The sequence below is a fragment of the Microcebus murinus genome, chromosome 7, assembly GCF_040939455.1.
Source record: "Microcebus murinus isolate Inina chromosome 7, M.murinus_Inina_mat1.0, whole genome shotgun sequence".
NCBI classification, from domain to species: Eukaryota; Metazoa; Chordata; class Mammalia; order Primates; family Cheirogaleidae; genus Microcebus; species Microcebus murinus.
Window position 1 is genome coordinate 34,317,811 of NC_134110.1, and position 14,021 is coordinate 34,331,831.

General features: G+C 48.7%; 1 long non-coding RNA gene across 3 annotated transcripts in view; it reads right to left on the reverse strand.

The window, feature by feature from the left end:
• Positions 1 to 8,704, reverse strand: part of LOC105882756 (uncharacterized) — a 31,067-nt gene extending 22,363 nt beyond the window's left edge. Inside the window, exons 1-2 of one of the 3 annotated variants that reach the window (XR_012920146.1) lie at positions 8,227 to 8,698; positions 1,865 to 2,001 (exon numbers count right to left, since the gene is read on the reverse strand). This is a non-coding gene — a long non-coding RNA (uncharacterized LOC105882756). Of the gene's footprint in view, positions 1 to 1,864; positions 2,002 to 8,226 lie in introns of all 3 variants that reach the window. The other 2 variants (XR_012920143.1, XR_012920144.1) reach the window with 2 other exon arrangements.
• Positions 8,705 to 14,021: the final 5,317 nt, after the last annotated feature.

Genomic DNA, 14,021 nt, shown 5'->3' on the forward strand with positions numbered 1-14,021 from the left:
CATTTGGGGTCGGTCTGGTAGGGGGCGAGGTCAGTGGTACTTCCTAGGTGCTGGCAGTGTTGTCCACAGACCTAGCCCCATCTTGTCGGGGTGGGAGGTGGACCAGCAAACCAGGCAGAGTCACTCTGTGCAGGACTTGGAATTGCTCTGCCAGGCAATGGGGAGTCACTGATGGTTCCGCAGTCCCCTCTGGCTGCTGGCATGACACTGATAATGGAGATGAAGAGATTCTTGTCCTTTATCTCCAAGGCTAGGCAGAGATAGAGCTCATCACCAGGTTCTAAATTGGCAGACAAGCCCCTTGGAGAACGTGTGGGGCTAATTAGCATTAGGTTTGGGTTTAGAGGATAAGCTATGTGCACACGTCCTCGGCACGGTCCCGCTGGATGCGTCTTTGATTCTGAGTGTTAATTAGAGCTGCTGCACCGCAGCTTGGAATTGAGCGGGAAATAGAATGACATAGGTTAATTCAGTAGACAAAAGGGACTGTCCCTCCTTGAAGTCTCATTCGCTTCCAGGTGTGGACAGCTGGACAAGTTCCAGGGGCAGCACCTGGTGATCTCAGAGTTCATTCTCCAGATTTGTTAAAATCCCCGCAGTCTCTTTCTAATTAGCAATGTTGGAGGCTGCCTCCCGGCTCCCGCATCTCTTAAGTTAATTGAAGGGCAGGTGACGGAAAGCCTGAAAGATGGGTGCTGGAATTCCTGCTTCTGACTGGCTCTGAGACCTTGGGGGAAGTTGCACAACCTTTCAGAGCCTCAGAGTCTCCATCCAGAAAATGGGTATGAAAACACCAAAATGCCTCCAAGATCTGGTGTATGAGGATGAGAGGATAGAGCAGTGTCCGGGGATGTGACATGGACTGGCCCTCAGGAAAGTGTCACCTCGAGGCCTATGGTCCTGGAGCGTGTTTGGTCACTGTCCTCTGGGCACATCTGTCTTGGAAACATGCTCCCTCCTGGTTCTAATCTGCAGCAAAAGGCATGGGTGTGTCCCCAGCACCCTAGGGCTGGTGCTCTGTGCTGAGGGAACCTGGTACCCAGACACACACAATTTTGCACCATGTTGCTAGGAAAGCCTCTAAAGAGAAGGAGCTGCTGGACTCCAGGGAGCGAGTTGGTGGGAAGGAGGGCTCTGCTTGTACTTGGCACTTTGACTCCGTCCAGCAAAGGCACCGATGATGACCAAAACCTTGCTTTTAGACAGTGCCAGGGTCTCCTGCACATCGTAACATATTAGGACTCTGTGGCAGCCACTGCCAGTGCTCTGCCCGCATCCCCCAGGCAAGCTTTACCATGTGAAGGCATGCCAGCTCCGGGTGCATTCACTCCCGGCAGCTCCCACATAGCCCCGTCCCTTTGATGGAAGTCTGCCCCGAGGCAGCCGGAGCCCACTTTGCTGGTCTGAGCAGAGCATCTGGGAACAGGCTTGAGTGGATGGATACAGGAGTATCAATATTCCAGCTCCCTCAGCCCCCAGCTAGGGCAACCCTGGGGATGGTGTAGGTCATACTTGAGGGTTGCCCTGCAGGATTGACCCAAAGTCACCCCTCGTGGGCCTCTGCCTGCCATCACAGCCTTGCTTGGGCTCCTCCCCCCTACCCAGGCCCACTGCCCCACAACTGCACCAATGTTCTTAGTGCACGCTTGCTAATACACCACTTTCACATGAATTATCTCAGTATCTGCTTCTGGGGAACTCAACCTAAAACAGACAACACATATTTGGTGCCCACAATGTGCCAGGAACCGAATTAGGATGTTTGTCTTTTTTTATAATGTATTATCTCATTGAATTCTCATAATTAACATTTGGAGATTTTTAGAGGTAAGGAGACCGATGCTCAGAGATTTAAGCAACTTACCCCAGATCACACAGCTGGCGAGGTAGAGTGTCCCAGCCCGGGAATCCAGTCCTCTTGCCTCCTCCTCTTTGGCATGGAGGGCGGGGATAGAGGGAGGCAGGAAGGTCTCCAGGTCTGCAGCAAAGCTTTCGTCTCTTCTATATGTTGAAATTCCCACACAATATTTTATTTTAAAAATAAGTTTGGTTTAAAAAGAGAAAGTTGAAAACCACTGCATCGCATCTTCTCCACGGGACAACAGTGAAGATGAAGTGAAATAATGACTGCAAAGTGCTAGCACCGAGCTTGGCACACAGCATATGGCTGATAAATGTCAGCAAACAGGATTATATATTTATAACATGCACTCACAATTTATGTGTGCTTGTTATAAATATGCCATCTATAATTGAAGGAAACAAATAATTTATGTATTTTCAGTAGATGCAAATACTCTCAATGTCTAGTTAGTAGAGATAAATTATAGAAGCATGCATATATGCATTATTTCTACGTATATATTTAGAGCGTGTGGATACAAATGATTTAACTCTAAGCTGCGTGCGTGTGTGGTTCCTCAGAGGAATTGAGAGATTTCTGGGATGCATTTCCTTAAAAAGGGGGGAAATTAGCTTCATGCCCCCCACCTCAGTCCCTACTCTCACCCTCACTGTCTGCGCATTTGTCGGGAAGCTGAGGGACTCCCATCCCTTTGCCGCTGTGCACCCATAGAGGGGACCTACGGAGCACTATTAATCATTGTGCAGGCGACCCCTCCCCAAACCCGGAGCTCCACGTCTCATCCACTCATCACGTTGCAAATACTTGATGAGACCTACTGTGCGCCAGGTTTGAGCGCTGCAGATGCTGAGATGATCACTCCGGCCCCTACCCACAGAGAGATCACAGTCTAGTGAGGGCAAGGGACGGCACGTAAGCCCATGTTTGCAGTCCAGTCGGGAATGCCAGGCACACTGCGCTCCCACTGGTTTTCACGCTTTCCTCCACCAAAGCCCTGATTTTACAGCGCCATAATTGTCTATCTGTGTCTCGGTCTTGGAATAACGAGCAATGTTTTTGCATCTATCTCTAGCTCAATGCCAAACTCTTTTCAATAAATATGTCAGGGATATTAGGGAAGATGAGCCATGCTGTGGAAATTAAGCTGCATATACTCGATGTGTTTGGAGATCAGAAAGAGAATCCGAGAGAAATGGATATTTCAGCTATTGCAGGACATGTAGGAGTCTGTCGAGCAGAGGGGAGGAGAGAGGGTGCTCCCAGCCAAAGGACCAGTGTATTTAAATGCAGAGGCCTGAATAAACATGACCTGCTCAGGAAAAGGCAGAAGATGAGATTTGAGATGAGGCAGGGTTGGAAGCAGGCTGCGTCCAGCCAGGAAAGACATTGATAAACCAAATATGAAAACTGGGACTGCAGCCTACACAGCAGTGACCAGGAAGGATTTGCAGCGGGGGACTGATGGATGCTAGGGAGCTAATCAGCTCAGCAGGTCCAGGAGCTAATGGGGACAACTCAAGCTGCAATCGGCGGGGCAGAGGACACACCCAAGCCAGGCCCTTAGAGTCAAACAAGTTACAAGTGCCTGGATGGACCAGCCAACTCCTCACATGGCAATCTTATCTAACCCAGTATCAGTTCTCTCTTCCTATTGCTAACAGATAAAAACTCAAATTTTTGAGACATGAGACAGAAATCCCACAGGGAATCAAACATCAGCACTGGGAAGGGGCTTACAGGTCACCCACCAGTTCAGCATTTTACCTGACCAGCATGAAGGGGGCTCAAGGCTTTCCCAAGACCACACAAAGTCAGAAGCAGAGATGAGATTAGGACACGGTCTCCAGAATCCAGTGCCGGGGGCCTCAAGCTCTTGCCCCCATCCATCCTCTGTGCCAGCTGTTTGTGCCAGAAAGCTCAAACACGGTGCTTGGACTTCCTAGGTGACAGAGCAGGTGAGTGTGGATGGCAGAGGATGTTCCCTTCCCAGGAGGAAGAAAAATACCATGAAGGGACAGGCGATAGTATTTATTCCTTCTTTCCTCCGGAGGAATAATTCAGCACAGAGTGGAGGATGCCCGGAGACATGCTAGGGGCGTGAATTAATTTCCAATTCCGCTGGAGGCTGCTGATACCATCAGGCCCTTGCCCGGCTAGGCTGAAACGAGGGTTCCTGGAATTGGAGATGGGGCCATCTTCACGTCGAGCCATGAGAAGACGGAAAAGGCACAGGCGGCTTCCAAGCCAGGAGCTTCCCATTGCTCCATTGTTCAAAATAAGACAGCCACTGCCTTCACCCCGAGGGCCCTCTAATCTGCGATCTGGGGGCTGCAGCATCCCCTGAACCCCTAAACGTCACCCACTCTCACTCCCACCTGCTGCGCTTTGGCCATGTGGACAAATATTAATAGTTAATAGATTTTTCCCCATCCCCAGTTTTCCTTTCGTCCACTTTGAAAAATAAAATCAAATTCAGAATACAGAACAGCTTATTAAAAACATAAACTCACTCCTGGCCTCTCTGCGTTTGAAATAAAAGGTTTTTTTTTTTTTATCAAAAGGAATTTCTAACTCACTGCGGGGCTCTTTGCTGAACTTAATCTGCTTGAAATGCCACTTCCCTAAAGGACATGGGCTGGTGTATGGTGGGGAATAAAGCAGCCATCTCACCTGTCCTTGGTCGGCTCTTCAAGAGGCCACACACCTGGGAAGACAGCACTCTTGGAGAAGTCTCCTGAAGCCCATCGCCAAGAAAGGTGTTTGGGTCGGATATGTTTGAAAATAGATGAACACCAGACTTAGGCAGGGGAATGGAACAAGCTGATTTCACTAACTCAACTGTTTATTTAACAAATATTTATTGGGCATCATCCATGGACCTGACTGTTTTAGGCATGGAACATCTAGAAAAGACTCGTATGTGCTTCTGGCCCTCAAAGAATGCCCAGACTGGTGGGGACTCAGATAAACCAATAATACAATGCAACACAATGCTGAGAGCCATCCAGGAGAGATGTGCAGTGTGCAAGCAAAGAGAGGAGGAAGAAGTAAACCTGATATTCCTGGAGGAGAGAAGAGCTTCCCCAGGGAGGTAGTGTTTTCACTGAAACTAGTCAAGACTCCTTCTGTTGCCAGGGGCTGATCCGGACTCAACTTGGCTTCAACAAAACAAGGATTTTACTGGCCTGAGTGAAGAGGTGAGATTCAGGTATGGGTGGGCAGAGGGGAATTAGTAGGGGGAAAGGCCAGGTCAAAGACCCTGAGGTAGGTCTCTCTCCATCTCCTGGTTTTCCTTGCTTTCACCAAGCTTCAGCCTCTGGCATGTGTCCCTAAGTCATCATAAAGTGGCCTCCCACAGCTGGGAGCCCACATTTTACCAGTTCAGCAACTCCAAAGAAGAAAAGAGCTTATGTCCCAGTAGCCCCAGAAATAGTCCCGGGCCAACTGTCATTGACCTGGCTTGGGTCTTGTGTCTTTCTGGGGGCCGATCTTGGCTATCACAGGGTGGAAGATGCTGCCTGGGCAGGCTTGTGCCCATCCCTGGACTCAGAGGAATGGGGGAAGGGAATGCATCAGCCTTTCCAAATGATATTTATTCCTGAACATTCATTAAGGAATACTGTGAGCCCACCACTGCTTTGAGGGAAGAGGGGGACGCATCAGGACAGAAAGAACAGAACTCCCTGCCTTCTGGGAGCTGGCAAATGAGTGAAACCCGGGGTGGGACCAACGCAGTGAGTACAAGTGCTGGGGAAATAAACAAAGGAGTGGGGTGCAGTGCTGGGAGGGGGCCGAGGCTGCTGTATTAACAAGGGGTGTGGGGGAAGGTCTAGTAAGAAGGAGACAACATTCCTGCAGAAGCTGAAGGCACTGAGGCCTGAGCCAGGTGACTCTGGGGTCAGAGGGAATTGGGCAGAGGGAAGATACATTTTTAAGCTCCTGAGCTAGCAAAGGGCTTGACAGCTTTCAGGAGCAGCAAGAAGGGCTCTGGCCTGACCCTGGGGAGCAACTGGGAGAAGAGCGCGTGATAGAAGGAAAGACGTGGGGGCAGAACGTGTGGCACCTTGGAAAGCATGTAGGAGAGGCAGTGCCCCTGGGGAGAATTGTGATGGTCTGATCAGAGGCCTGAGGATTGATCCCGGGGAGATAAGACAGACATGCCCTGCTCAGAGTCCAGGAAGGAGCATGAACAAATATGTGGGGAGAGAGTGTCCCCGACAGAGGGAGTGGCATGGAACAAGTGCAGGCTATCCAAGGCACAGTGCCTTCTAGAAGCCAGCAGCTGTTCAGACTAGAATATTTAAAGAAAGAGACTGTGTCTGGGCCAGAGTCTCCAGGAAAAGGCACAGGAGAGGGACCAAGCGTGTGGCCCACGCTTTGCTCCAGGGCCCTGACTGGTCTGTGCTGATGCCCGGGTGTGTCTCCTGAGGCAGAAGATGGCTCGCAGAATCCGTCACTCCCCCTAATCTCTCTTCCCAGGCAACTTGCAAATATTAAAATGACCACTCAAGGGAAACATGATTTGATTTTAGGTTTAATTGAAGGACATTGTGCAAATGAGTAAATCTAAAGAGAGGGGGAAAAAGAGTGTTCCTGGAGATGGTTTAATTTTTATTTCTTCCTAAAAACATGGCAAGCTGCATATTTAAAATACCAGATGAAGGATATTGCATACAGATAACCATTTGTTTTCCTTCCTGGGAAGGAGTAGATGATATCTGGGACCCCCCTGGCAGATAATAATATTAGCGAACATGTGCAAAGTTCTAAAGTTGGCAAAGCACTGTGCACATGTGTGTACCATTCGCAGGAGCAGCCGCGGCTGACGTGTACTGCAGTTCCACTCCACAGAGAGTGCAGGGGGCCCAGAGTCCTAGGAAATCTAGCACCACCCAGCAGACACACGCAACTCAGCAAACACTCAGGGGGCCCCACCCATGTGCCATGCACTGAGCCACAAGCTGTGGGGAACTGGGCTTCCGTTTGGTGCCAGGATGGTCTTGAAATTAGAGACTCAGCCCTCCAGAAGAGGAAGAACAACCGTGCAAATGATAACAACTCCGAGCTCTGAACTTGCCCTGATATTCACAGAGCATGTTACAATTGGCAAAGTGCTTTCTTGTGCACTAATCCTTCTTGCCCTCACAGCGGGCCTGTGCAGCAGGAAGTGAGCCAGATCTGGATGCCTCTGGTGTCTTGGTGGATAGGACTAGTCCTTGTCTTAAAATTCCAGACTGCCTGATCCAGCACCTGATCCTTCTACCTGCTTGCAGCCTTCTGATTTCAAGATTTTTCTTTTTTAAGCACCAAAGGAGGCAAGAAGAGCTTCATCGTTCTCTGCTTCACCCCTCTTAATAAAAGGATTTGTTCTGGAAAATTTGGATTCAGTCAAAAGGCTGCATTTAAGGACCAGGAAGGCCACGTGTAGCCTTAAGGCCGCAGGTTCCCCACCCCGCCTGGCAGCTAAAGCACCTTTCAGTGAGCATTTGCTACCAGCTGGGCACCGTGCTGTGCACTTTGTGTCTGCGATTTCACTTGCACTCCACGAGAATTCAGCCAGTTAATATCCTTAATTTACAAATGGGGAAACTGAGCCTCAGACATTTGTTTCTTGTCCAAGGCACTATGTGTTAGCAAGTGGTATTGTCAGGATGGGAACTCACGCCTGTCTACCAGAAAGCCTGTGGTCCTCACCTGCACTTGCTATAATGTAAGTGGAGCTTAAAATATTTGTTTTTGAGATTGGCATTGAGACTACCAAAAGCAGAGTGAGCCTTCCCACTAGGCAGGTGTAGTGTGACTTGGAAGAGAAAGCAAAACTTCCAGCCAGGGCCAAAAAAGAAAAAAAAAATGAAGAAAGAAAGATATAAATAAATAGATAAGCTGCTTCAAGGTCATTGCCTGAACTTGACCCCAGCCTGCCCAGCTGAAGAACCCATTCTCTTCACCACCTCCCTGCACCACAAATGCGGGTGTAGCCAGCTCCATGCCTGGTGTCTGGCAGTCAAGAGTGGAATGTGAATATAGTTTTCGGTAGAGGCATGGTTTTTAACCCTCACTACCATCCCTGAAAGCTTGTTGCTAGTAGCCCCTCCCAGTTGTGGAAATGGAGCCCTGGAGACACCAAGCCAGCACTAATGTCACAGAGTTTACTCAGAAAATGCCAGAAGAGGGGTCTTAACCCAGCTCAGCCCCACTCAATCTTCTGAACCTTTGTGCCCCTGCAGGACACTGCTTCTGGTAGAGCCTCATGGCACTACATCTTGACTTTGTTATCTTCTCTTCTCCTGCAAAAGGAACCCAGTCGGTACATACCTCCCTGAGGGCTCAGATGGGGGCAGGACTCACATTGCCACCCTCACCTTGTGCCAGGTCCTTCCCAGAAGCTGAGAGCCTCCTGGGAGAAATCAGGTCATCAGTATTCTGGGTCCACAGGCACATCCAGTCTGACCACAGCCGCCCTTAATGGGTGCAGCATCAATCCAGGGGGTGACTGCCGAGAAATTGCTGATGGACACGGTCGCTGAGCTGGGCTGCCGTCAACATGGCTCGGAGGGCCGGTCAGTTCTGTTGTGCTAGGGGTGTTTACTGGGGCAGGGAAAGGACACTGGACCCACGGTTGGGGGACCTGGCTTCCCACCCGGCCACGCCGCCTGCTTCCCCAGCTGCGAGATGGGGGTAGTGAGGCCTCAGTGAGGACGAACGTGGGCAAGTGCCCGACGCTCCATCTGCTCACGGCAGGTGCCCAAGATACACTGGTGAAGGGCACTGGCAGGATCAGACAGTGACCACTTAGGGGCAGTAGCTAATGGAGGAAGATTTATTGAAGGAATTGTTTTCATTGTGTAGATAAGACAAACGGTCAAACATTTGTTTTTTACTGTGTTGACTAGCCACGTTTGTAGAAGGGACTTGTCAAACCGAACTTTGCACCCACCTGGTTAGCCTCTTGGTCAAGCCAGTGGCGTCATCGTTGCCGGCATCGACTGCTCTGAAATTCCACAAAGAAACAAGGAACCAAGGATGGGCTGCCCGTGGGGAAAGGAATCTAGGATCCTGTTGGTGCAGTTTTATGGCTTGTCCCTATGTATACATTTTAAAAAATATTATTTAAATAGTTAATATAGGCAAGCAGATTAAAAGGAAACCTAAAAAGTTTTCTTTTAAAAAAAAAGAAACCAGCTGGCAGAAATCCTGGAAGTCACCTGGGGATTATCCCCTTTGGAATGAGTTCTTTGGAGCCCTTCAGACCATCTGTGTTTGGAAGAAGGAAACTGCTCCTGAGAAGACAGCCCCAGGGGGCTCTGGCCTGAGTGGTGGGAACCCAAGACTGAGAACAGGGTGACCCCAAACAGAAACCCATACTTCCATTAAGTGACCATTTGTCTTTGGAAAGCCAGTCTTCATCCTCTCTCTGGGTTTCTGCAGAGGGAGATGAAGAGGGATGGGTCAGAAATCTAATATCCACTGCAATAATTAATTACAAGAACAAATGTTTTCTGAGCTCTAAGGAGCTGCCCATGGTGTTAGTCACCATCTTACCAAATTTTTATGACAGCCCTGCAGACTGGGGTGAGCCTCCCCAATTTAAGATCAGGATATGGGAAGGAAAATGAAATAGCAAGGCCACCATCACAGGAAATGAGGCAGCAGAGACAACTTCAGGGCAATCCTTCAGGCTCCGACATCTGAACATTTGAACACCCTCTCCTTGGTTCTCTTTCGTTGGGATGGTCTCTGAGGGTCACCTCTGGCCTTAGGAACTGCTGTCCAAGTGACGTTTGAATCACAGTCTCTGCAATGCTGATTGCCATGTATCTTGCCTTTTAAAGTCAGTTAAGTACCAAGCCAGTCGGGTGGGAATTTAATTTCAATGTTTGTATGCAAGTCGGGAAGGAATCAGGAGACCCAGCAGGAGCCTTTCCTGAGCCTGGCTTGGCAGGTGCCTCCTCTGTAGACTGGCAATGGGCCCGTGATGACAGTCGACACACCTGACCCATAGTGACACCTAAGTGCTTGCCTGTCCTGCCCACCAGACTCGGAGGTCCTTGAGCAGTGATTCCAGTTCAGCATTGCTTCTCTCTGTGTCCTCTGCCTTGCCACTGAGGGCTGCTGGGGTGGGAGCCCAAAATCTGCATTTTTATCAGGCAATCTCTGTTTTCAGTGGCATTCGGGGAGCATTGTTCTCATCTAGCTCTGACTCTCCACGGTTAGTGCAGGATTTGGCTCAGAATAGGTTTTCAGGGATGGGTTGTGAATAAAACTAAACCAAACTCATAAACTTTCTTTCACAGTCCCCCAAATTTTCCACACTCTCTAGACCAGTTCTTTGCCATCAAAAAAAAAAAAAAAGCCACATATTGTTCTCCTAGTGTTATTCTTCCCATAAACAGTCCCAGCTGAGGGGGAAGTGGGGCTGGTTGGGAGAGTTTCTATTGCTTGCTCCTGGTCCTTCTTGTTATACTTGTTGTTCCAGGAGCCCACACCACCCCCAATAGAGTCAAGAGGCAAAGATGGACAAGGGACAGCCTCGGGGCCACTTTGGTCCATGCAAAAGGATGGCTCTTTTTAAAGACCTGGTAATCTGAGAAAGGAGAATATTGTTCTGTGACCACAGAGACACCTGTGACTAATTATTTAATAAGTCTGAAATCATAGGGTCAAGTGGAAAAGATCTCTGTCAAGACATTTGGTGCAAAAAGGGGGAAGGAAACGGCATTTATCAAAGATCTGTGTTGTCAGAGACACACTCTGTACTGGCCACGGGTTTTGTGCTGGACACACATTGTTTATTTAATCTCCTCAGTATGTTTCCATCTCACAGATGACGATGACGAAACCGAGCCTGAGGGGGGAATGTGTTGCCCAAGGTGACATGGTTATCACACAGCAGGAAGGGATCAAAGGCACAGTGCTCAGCTCCTCCAGCCCTAGTGACTGAACAGACGCCACCTGGGAGGCGGTCAGAGAGCGGCAGTCAGAGCAGACTCCACCATCCCCGCCCCGTTGACTTTGGTTTCTCTCCTTGTCTGTTGTGAGCCCGAACTTTCTAGGTGCTTCTGTGAAAAGAGCCTTACTGTGGGGACAAGAGGCTGGGTTTTCTGCTCAGGCCTATCTATCCCACCATGCCCTGTGACCATGGGCAAGCCACTCTCCTCCTTTGGATCTGACTTTGTGCATTCGAGGTGAAGTTTTCCAGCCATCTTTCCTGGAAGTCCCGAAGCACCCTGGGGGCTGTCAGCGGGGCTGAAGGCAGATGGAGGGGACAGGATCCTGGCCAGGGTCCCATTCCGCTTCCACTGTAGTAAGCCTACTTTGGTTGGTTTTTGTATGGCGTTTGCACATAAAGATTATTATGAAGAAAGGGATCTACTGCTATGCATGCATGAATGAATAAGTCAATAAAAGAATGAATGAATGAATACAAAACTCAAATGGTTATGATGTCTCATCTGTCTCAAATTCAGTATCTGGGGATTTTGCTGGCCGCTGGCAAGCTCTAGACGTGGCTGCAGTGTCAAGAGTGGTAATGCTTCCACTCAGAGCCAGCACCCCCCGTGCACTTGTGGAGCCGCAGCACAAGTGGCTCAAGACAAGCTTGAATGCTTGAATGCTCAAGACAAGCATTCAAATTTCTATTACTCTGCTCAGTCTACAATGATCACTCACAGGTGTGTTTCACAGTTTATAAAGCTCATTCACACACATGGTCATGTTGGGATGTGTTGCCAGTTTCACCAGAGTTGGGGTCTTCGGGGCTCAGGGAGCTCCCTTTCATTGGCCCCATGGTCTCACTGACTTCTTCACATCATGCCCTCCGAGGCCCTGCAAACTGTGGTTCAAATGCCACCTTCCTTTGGAAGCCTCACACTCTCTCTCAGGCTGTTTGGCCCTTCTTCCTCTGAGCCCCACACCATTTTGATCTTGGTGGAGCATTTTCTAAGTTGTGTTGCAATTTTATCCTCAGTCATCTTCCCTCCCTACTGGTCTATAAGCATTGCAAGAGAAAATGGCTCAAGTAACATCCGAGGGAATGAAGAATGAATGTATGAATGAATGAATGAATGAATGAATGAATGAGTAAATGCATGGAAACCCAGCTTCTTATTAGCTAAGCTTATTTGCTTAAAAGCTTCCACCTTGGCTAACTTTCTTTACCATCCTGGCTCCCTAAGTCAAGTCGTGCCACCTTCATGTTGTTTCCTGGGACTATACCAGGTTTAGGGGACACAGAGGTGAACAGGAGAGGTAATGCCCCTGTGTTCGTGGAGTTTCCATCCTGTGCACACACAATCAGAGCACTTCTCATACAAATGTCTCAAGATTTGTCACTCTAAAACCTTGTGAAGACCAGGACTATGTCTTGCTTGTCTTCACAGCCCAGCACCCAGCTCAGTACGTGGTTAACATTAGCTATTCAGCAAACATTTGACGGGTGGATGTGTGAGCGAGTGGGCAGACACCCACCACCCCGGTTCCTTTACTTTCTCCTATTTCTGGGTTGTATCCAGGACCTAGAACTAAACTGTGAACGTATTTCATAACATTCCAGGAATCTCAGGCAGCACCCTGAGCAATGAATACTTTTATTCTTCAGTATTTAACGATAGATATTCGTGCTCAAGACATGGGCATTGATAGAGTGCTTTCTAAATGCCTGCATGAATGCATGTGTCTGTGTCCCCATACACACAAATATTTATACCTGTCACCAGTTCATTCACAAAATACGAAACAGGGTCCGTGCTGTGGTCAAGACCTGCTATAGGGAGAATTTAGAATTCACAATGAAGAATAGTAGCTGTGTTTGACATGCTGGGAACACTCTAGTGAAGCTGCCTGTATACAGACACATCCTCTCTCTCTCTCTCTCTCTCTCTCTCTCTCTCTCTCTCTCTCTCTCTCTCTCTCTCTCTCTCTCTCTCTCACACACACACACACACACACGCGCGCGCAGATTTCACTCCTTTTGTAAACAGTTCTCACCTTATGGCTCAAGACAAACATGAATTCATATCTGGGAAATAAAACAGAAATCCATCTTCTGCTTTTCTCAGAAGTGCCCTGGAGGCCACAGAGCAGACCAGGTTGGGTGGCAGCAGCTTAACAGGCCTGAGGTCTGCTGGGCCACCCGTCGGTATTGTGTTTGTGCAAGTCACTTACCTCTCTCAGCCTCAGTCTCCTCACCTGCAAACCAGTGCAAGGATAAAATAGAAAACCACACTTCACCTGCTCACCTTTGCTGATATTTTTGTGCAGAAAAGTGAGACCCAGAGCCACGATCTTAATGGCAGGTGGACAGATTCAGGAGGAGCAGACAACAGGGTGCAGCCAAAGTGAAGAGAGTCGCCAAAGGTCTAGTGTGATACTGATGGGGTTTAGGAGTGGGAGAAAGCTGAGTCTAATCCGGGTCCTGCCTCCTGCCAGCTATGTGGTCTTAAGCAAGTCACTTGAGTTTCCTGGGCCTCCCTTTCTTTGTCTATAAAATAGAAACGATAATGCTCTATTTGACGTCAGGGTCTGTAAGTGTCAGGTGTCTCTCTTCCTGCCTCTGCTTTCTCATGTCTCTGTTTTCTGGTCTGCAATGGCCTGTGGATTCCAGTCAAATTACACTGTCAAGACAAAGATCAAAAAATTGTGTTGCACCCTCCAGAATGATAAAAATGTTTTGTTTCATTTTTGTTTGTTTGTTTTTTTAAAGACAGGGATCTCACTCCGTCACCCAGGCTGGAGTACAGTGGCACAATCGTAACTCACTGTAACCACCAACTCCTGGCCTCAAGTTATTTTCTCACTCAGCCTCCCAAGTAGCTAGGACTACAGGTATGTGCCACGATGCCTAGTTGAGTTTTTAAAATTGTTTCATAAAGACAGAGTCTCACTATGTTGCCCAGGCTTGACTCAAACTCCTGGCCTCAAGTGATCCTCCTGTCTCAGCCTCCCAAAGTGAGCCCGATCATGCCTGGCCCACAATGACTAAAATGTGAAAGACAAAGTTACCTTGTGTCAGGGAGGTATGCAGCAGGTAGATCTCTTAGTCACTGCAGGTGGAAACCACAACCTTTTTTTACAACTGTGGGGCAGCACTTACAAAGGTTGAACACATGCATAAACTCTGACTAGCAATTACACTCCTAGCTATGTGTACCCAAGGTGT